This window comes from Hyla sarda, unplaced genomic scaffold (genome assembly GCF_029499605.1).
Source record: "Hyla sarda isolate aHylSar1 unplaced genomic scaffold, aHylSar1.hap1 scaffold_495, whole genome shotgun sequence".
Classification (NCBI taxonomy): Eukaryota; Metazoa; Chordata; class Amphibia; order Anura; family Hylidae; genus Hyla; species Hyla sarda.
Genome location: NW_026610506.1, coordinates 162,524 through 171,002, shown reverse-complemented (window position 1 = coordinate 171,002; position 8,479 = coordinate 162,524). Strand labels below are relative to the sequence as shown.

The following is an 8,479-nucleotide window of genomic DNA, read 5'->3' as shown; positions in this document are numbered from 1 at the left end:
AACTGATATAAACAGACACCACATTTGATACCAGCCAAAAGGAAGAATGAGAAGTGATAACTGTGAAAGGGGAGGAACCAACGCTGTCCCCTTCACATGCACCATCACTACTTGTAGGAAGGTAGGCTGGCTGGGTGGCAGTCACCCACCAGTACACACAGCAGGCCCTAAACCCATATCATTATTGCTAAGCAGGAAGATGGGAGTCCATTTCACTCTGATGGACCATTTTTAAATGCAATCCATAACCTGGCTTTGGCAGGAACCCTTCTTACTCCTCCTACTTGCATTTGATACTGGGTTTAGGATCTGCATAGGAAACACACACACACACACACACAAGCACACACTTACCTGTGTTGCCTGCTGACGCCTCCTTGGCTGTCCCCAAACGGTATAAAACCAACAGCCACGGGAAGCTGTAAGGATAGAGGACATACCTGCATCCTATTGGACTCACTTGTCTTGGTTAAATCCAGCTTATTTGAAAACTTATGGTGCTGCTGCTTCTGATCATGGCAGTGCTGCTTCTGACAAGGCTGTTCTTTGGTGGGCCTAGGTGACATCACAATCTCCATGGTTACATACACAACAAAGGTCAGATGTTGTTTACACCTGGCCATGCCAGTGGTATTGAGTAGCATATCACAGTGCTAAGGGTCCTGGATGCAACAATCTTTCAATGGGGAATAGCCGCACTGAGTTTGTCAAGTGCACCCATGTTTGCAACTCCAACAATACACACATATGTATGTATGTATGTATGTTGTATGTATGTATGTATGTGTATCTATCTATCTATCTATCTATCTCTTTCTCTCTCTCTATATGTGTATATATATATATATATATATATATTTTTTTTTTTTTCTTTTAAATATATATATATATATATATATATATATATATATATATATATATATACATATATAGAGAGAGAGAGAGATGGAAATACTTTTTTAAACATGTTTTCACCTTTTTTTTACCTTCTTTTTTTCTTCTCTCCATGTTTTCCTTCTTTCCTCCTTTTTTCCTATGCTGCTGCTTCTTATTTTACTCCTTTTTCAGACCCTATCATTGCACTATTGCTTATTCAATACCACCAGCAGATGGAGACACTATATTACAACATTAGTCGTGAGCAGCAGTTTGTACAAACAAATGCCTCATAGCTGATGTCCTATCCATTATTGCAATGGATGGCTGGCTGGCAACATTTGTTTTAATTATTCCAATACCACAGTACCAATGCATGGTCAATCAACAGCAATGACACCCCCATGTCAATTAACAAGATTCAGCACCCACTACCTGAAAGACAGCTACCTATCATGTCATGTCCAACCTGCACAGGTGTGCTGGTTGCTGAGCTTATTCAATTAAAGAGGACATTCAGCAGCAGCAGTCCTGTGCCTGGTCGCTCCAACAGGGGCCAGACACAAGCAGCACCATCTATTGTCTTTTGCCTGCAGTAGGGGCCCACTGGACTAGCCAGCAAGCAGCTGCAGCAAATAAACAGGTAATCTTTCTTTCCAACACTGAACCCTGGTGGTGCATTTAATATATGCTACCAGATAGGGGACATATCAGATATTAAACTGATATAAACAGACACCACATTTGATACCAGCCAAAAGGAAGAATGAGAAGTGATAACTGTGAAAGGGGAGGAACCAACGCTGTCCCCTTCACATGCACCATCACTACTTGTAGGAAGGGAGGCTGGCTGGCAGCCTCCCATACACACTCTGGCTGGGTGGCAGTCACCCACCAGTACACACAGCAGACCCTAAACCAATATCATTATTGCTAAGCAGGAAGATGGGAGTCCATTTTACTCTGATGGACCATTTTTAAATGCAATCCATAACCTGGCTTTGGCAGGAACCCTTCTTACTCCTCCTACTTGCATTTGATACTGGGTTTAGGATCTGCATAGGAAACACACACACACACACACACACAAGCACACACTTACCTGTGTTGCCTGCTGACGCCTCCTTGGCTGTCCCCAAACGGTATAAAACCAACAGCCACGGGAAGCTGTAAGGATAGAGGACATACCTGCATCCTATTGGACTCACTTGTCTTGGTTAAATCCAGCTTATTTGAAAACCTATGGATCTGCTGCTTCTGCTCATGGCAGTGCTGCTTCTGACAAGGCTGTTCTTTGGTGGGCCTAGGTGACATCACAATCTCCATGGTTACATACACAACAAAGGTCAGATGTTGTTTACACCTGGCCATGCCAGTGGTATTGAGTAGCATATCACAGTGCTAAGGGTCCTGGATGCAACAATCTTTCAATGGGGAATAGCCGCACTGAGTTTGTCAAGTGCACCCATGTTTGCAACTCCAACAATACACACATATGTATGTATGTATGTATGTATGTATGTATCTATCTATCTATCTATCTATCTCTTTCTCTCTTTCTATATGTATATATATATATATATAGAGAGAGAGAGAGAGAGAGAGAGAGAGAGAGAGAGAGAGAGAGAGAGAGAGAGAGAGAGAGAGATGGAAATACTTTTTTAAACATGTTTTCACCTTTTTTTTTAACCTTCTTTTTTTCTTCTCTCCATGTTTTCCTTCTTTCCTCCTTTTTTCCTATGCTGCTGCTTCTTATTTTTCTTCTTTTTCAGACCCTATCATTGCACTATTGCTTATTCAATACCACCAGCAGATGGAGACACTATATTACAACATTAGTTGTGAGCAGCAGTTTGTACAAACAAATGCCTCATAGCTGATGTCCTATCCATTATTTCAATGGATGGTTGGCTGGCAACATTTGTTTTTATTATTCCAATACCACAGTACCAATGCATGGTCAATCAACAGCAATGACACCCCCATGTCAATTAACAAGATTCAGCACCCACTACCTGAAAGACAGCTACCTATCATGTCATGTCCAACCTGCACAGGTGTGCTGGTTGCTGAGCTTATTCAATTAAAGAGGACATTCAGCAGCAGCAGTCCTGTGCCTGGTCGCTCCAACAGGGGCCAGACACAAGCGGCACCACCTATTGTCTTTTGCCTGCAGTAGGGGCCCACTGGACTAGCCAGCAAGCAGCTGCAGCAGTAAATAAACAGGTAATCTTTCTTTCCAACACTGAACCCTGGTGGTGCACTTAATATATGCTACCAGATAGGGGACATATCAGATATTAAACTGATATAAACAGACACCACATTTGATACCAGCCAAAAGGAAGAATGAGAAGTGATAACTGTGAAAGGGGAGGAACCAACGCTGTCCCCTTCACATGCACCATCACTACTTGTAGGAAGGTAGGCTGGCTGTCAGCCTCCCATACACACTCTGGCTGGGTGGCAGTCACCCACCAGTACACACAGCAGGCCCTAAACCCATATCATTATTGCTAAGCAGGAAGATGGGAGTCCATTTCACTCTGATGGACCATTTTTAAATGCAATCCATAACCTGGCTTTGGCAGGAACCCTTCTTACTCCTCCTACTTGCATTTGATACTGGGTTTAGGATCTGCATAGGAAACACACACACACACACACACACACAAGCACACACTTACCTGTGTTGTCTGCTGACGCCTCCTTGGCTGTCCCCAAACGGTATAAAACCAACAGCCACGGGAAGCTGTAAGGATAGAGGACATACCTGCATCCTATTGGACTCACTTGTCTTGGTTAAATCCAGCTTATTTGAAAACTTATGGTGCTGCTGCTTCTGATCATGGCAGTGCTGCTTCTGACAAGGCTGTTCTTTGGTGGGCCTAGGTGACATCACAATCTCCATGGTTACATACACAACAAAGGTCAGATGTTGTTTACACCTGGCCATGCCAGTGGTATTGAGTAGCATATCACAGTGCTAAGGGTCCTGGATGCAACAATCTTTCAATGGGGAATAGCCGCACTGAGTTTGTCAAGTGCACCCATGTTTGCAACTCCAACAATACACACATATATATGTATGTATGTATGTATGTATGTATGTATGTATGTATGTATGTATGTGTATCTATCTATCTATCTATCTATCTCTTTCTCTCTCTCTATATGTATATATATATATATATATATATATATATATATATATATAATTTTTTTTTCTTTTAAATATATATATATATACATATATAGAGAGAGAGAGATGGAAATACTTTTTTAAACATGTTTTCACCTTTTTTTTACCTTCTTTTTTTCTTCTCTCCATGTTTTCCTTCTTTCCTCCTTTTTTCCTATGCTGCTGCTTCTTATTTTTCTTCTTTTTCAGACCCTATCATTGCACTATTGCTTATTCAATACCACCAGCAGATGGAGACACTATATTACAACATTAGTTGTGAGCAGCAGTTTGTACAAACAAATGCCTCATAGCTGATGTCCTATCCATTATTGCAATGGATGGCTGGCTGGCAACATTTGTTTTAATTATTCCAATACCACAGTACCAATGCATGGTCAATTAACAAGATTCAGCACCCACTACCTGAAAGACAGCTACCTATCATGTCATGTCCAACCTGCACAGGTGTGCTGGTTGCTGAGCTTATTCAATTAAAGAGGACATTCAGCAGCAGCAGTCCTGTGCCTGGTCGCTCCAACAGGGGCCAGACACAAGCGGCACCACCTATTGTCTTTTGCCTGCAGTAGGGGCCCACTGGACTAGCCAGCAAGCAGCTGCAGCAAATAAACAGGTAATCTTTCTTTCCAACACTGAACCCTGGTGGTGCACTTAATATATGCTACCAGATAGGGGACATATCAGATATTAAACTGATATAAACAGACACCACATTTGATACCAGCCAAAAGGAAGAATGAGAAGTGATAACTGTGAAAGGGGAGGAACCAACGCTGTCCCCTTCACATGCACCATCACTACTTGTAGGAAGGTAGGCTGGCTGGCAGCCTCCCATACACACTCTGGCTGGGTGGCAGTCACCCACCAGTACACACAGCAGGCCCTAAACCCATATCATTATTGCTAAGCAGGAAGATGGGAGTCCATTTCACTCTGATGGACCATTTTTAAATGCAATCCATAACCTGGCTTTGGCAGGAACCCTTCTTACTCCTCCTACTTGCATTTGATACTGGGTTTAGGATCTGCATAGGAAACACACACACACACACACACACACACAAGCACACACTTACCTGTGTTGTCTGCTGACGCCTCCTTGGCTGTCCCCAAACGGTATAAAACCAACAGCCACGGGAAGCTGTAAGGATAGAGGACATACCTGCATCCTATTGGACTCACTTGTCTTGGTTAAATCCAGCTTATTTGAAAACTTATGGTGCTGCTGCTTCTGATCATGGCAGTGCTGCTTCTGACAAGGCTGTTCTTTGGTGGGCCTAGGTGACATCACAATCTCCATGGTTACATACACAACAAAGGTCAGATGTTGTTTACACCTGGCCATGCCAGTGGTATTGAGTAGCATATCACAGTGCTAAGGGTCCTGGATGCAACAATCTTTCAATGGGGAATAGCCGCACTGAGTTTGTCAAGTGCACCCATGTTTGCAACTCCAACAATACACACATATGTATGTATGTATGTATGTAATGTATGTATGTAATGTATGTATGTATGTTTCTATCTATCTATCTATCTCTTTCTCTCTTTCTATATGTATATATATATATATATATAATTTTTTTTTCTTTTAAATATATATATATATATATATATATATATATATATATATACATATATAGAGAGAGAGAGAGATGGAAATACTTTTTTAAACATGTTTTCACCTTTTTTTTTAACCTTCTTTTTTTCTTCTCTCCATGTTTTCCTTCTTTCCTCCTTTTTTCCTATGCTGCTGCTTCTTATTTTTCTTCTTTTTCAGACCCTATCATTGCACTATTGCTTATTCAATACCACCAGCAGATGGAGACACTATATTACAACATTAGTTGTGAGCAGCAGTTTGTACAAACAAATGCCTCATAGCTGATGTCCTATCCATTATTGCAATGGATGGTTGGCCGGCAACATTTGTTTTTATTATTCCAATACCACAGTACCAATGCATGGTCAATCAACAGCAATGACACCCCCATGTCAATTAACAAGATTCAGCACCCACTACCTGAAAGACAGCTACCTATCATCTCATGTCCAACCTGCACAGGTGTGCTGGTTGCTGAGCTTATTCAATTAAAGAGGACATTCAGCAGCAGCAGTCCTGTGCCTGGTTGCTGCAACAGGGGCCAGACACAAGCGGCACCACCTATTGTCTTTTGCCTGCAGTAGGGGCCCACTGGACTAGCCAGCAAGCAGCTGCAGCAGTAAATAAACAGGTAATCTTTCTTTCCAACACTGAACCCTGGTGGTGCACTTAATATATGCTACCAGATAGGGGACATATCAGATAGTAAACTGATATAAACAGACACCACATTTGATACCAGCCAAAAGGAAGAATGAGAAGTGATAACTGTGAAAGGGGAGGAACCAACGCTGTCCCCTTCACATGCACCATCACTACTTGTAGGAAGGTAGGCTGGCTGGCAGCCTCCCATACACACTCTGGCTGGGTGGCAGTCACCCACCAGTACACACAGCAGGCCCTAAACCCATATCATTATTGCTAAGCAGGAAGATGGGAGTCCATTTCACTCTGATGGACCATTTTTAAATGCAATCCATAACCTGGCTTTGGCAGGAACCCTTCTTACTCCTCCTACTTGCATTTGATACTGGGTTTAGGATCTGCATAGGAAACACACACACACACACAAGCACACACTTACCTGTGTTGCCTGCTGACGCCTCCTTGGCTGTCCCCAAACGGTATAAAACCAACAGCCACGGGAAGCTGTAAGGATAGAGGACATACCTGCATCCTATTGGACTCACTTGTCTTGGTTAAATCCAGCTTATTTGAAAACTTATGGTGCTGCTGCTTCTGATCATGGCAGTGCTGCTTCTGACAAGGCTGTTCTTTGGTGGGCCTAGGTGACATCACAATCTCCATGGTTACATACACAACAAAGGTCAGATGTTGTTTACACCTGGCCATGCCAGTGGTATTGAGTAGCATATCACAGTGCTAAGGGTCCTGGATGCAACAATCTTTCAATGGGGAATAGCCGCACTGAGTTTGTCAAGTGCACCCATGTTTGCAACTCCAACAATACACACATATGTATGTATGTATGTATGTTGTATGTATGTATGTATGTGTATCTATCTATCTATCTATCTATCTATCTCTTTCTCTCTCTCTATATGTGTATATATATATATATATATATATAATTTTTTTTTCTTTTAAATATATATATATATATATATATATATAGAGAGAGATGGAAATACTTTTTTAAACATGTTTTCACCTTTTTTTTACCTTCTTTTTTTCTTCTCTCCATGTTTTCCTTCTTTCCTCCTTTTTTCCTATGCTGCTGCTTCTTATTTTACTCCTTTTTCAGACCCTATCATTGCACTATTGCTTATTCAATACCACCAGCAGATGGAGACACTATATTACAACATTAGTCGTGAGCAGCAGTTTGTACAAACAAATGCCTCATAGCTGATGTCCTATCCATTATTGCAATGGATGGCTGGCTGGCAACATTTGTTTTAATTATTCCAATACCACAGTACCAATGCATGGTCAATCAACAGCAATGACACCCCCATGTCAATTAACAAGATTCAGCACCCACTACCTGAAAGACAGCTACCTATCATGTCATGTCCAACCTGCACAGGTGTGCTGGTTGCTGAGCTTATTCAATTAAAGAGGACATTCAGCAGCAGCAGTCATGTGCCTGGTCGCTCCAACAGGGGCCAGACACAAGCGGCACCATCTATTGTCTTTTGCCTGCAGTAGGGGCCCACTGGACTAGCCAGCAAGCAGCTGTAGCAAATAAACAGGTAATCTTTCTTTCCAACACTGAACCCTGGTGGTGCATTTAATATATGCTACCAGATAGGGGACATATCAGATATTAAACTGATATAAACAGACACCACATTTGATACCAGCCAAAAGGAAGAATGAGAAGTGATAACTGTGAAAGGGGAGGAACCAACGCTGTCCCCTTCACATGCACCATCACTACTTGTAGGAAGGGAGGCTGGCTGGCAGCCTCCCATACACACTCTGGCTGGGTGGCAGTCACCCACCAGTACACACAGCAGACCCTAAACCCATATCATTATTGCTAAGCAGGAAGATGGGAGTCCATTTTACTCTGATGGACCATTTTTAAATGCAATCCATAACCTGGCTTTGGCAGGAATCCTTCTTACTCCTCCTACTTGCATTTGATACTGGGTTTAGGATCTGCATAGGAAACACACACACACAAGCACACACTTACCTGTGTTGCCTGCTGACGCCTCCTTGGCTGTCCCCAAACGGTATAAAACCAACAGCCACGGGAAGCTGTAAGGATAGAGGACATACCTGCATCCTATTGGACTCACTTGTCTTGGTTAAATCCAGCTTATTTG

The 8,479-nt window shown here is 42.3% G+C and overlaps 2 pseudogenes; both read right to left on the bottom strand.

Annotated features, from left to right (window-relative positions):
- Positions 1-1,546: 1,546 nt before the first annotated feature.
- LOC130337346 (U2 spliceosomal RNA) lies at positions 1,547-1,649 on the bottom strand (annotated as a pseudogene).
- A 6,275-nt stretch (positions 1,650-7,924) lies between these two features.
- Positions 7,925-8,027, bottom strand: LOC130337352 (U2 spliceosomal RNA; annotated as a pseudogene).
- Between the last annotated feature and the right edge of the window lie 452 nt (positions 8,028-8,479).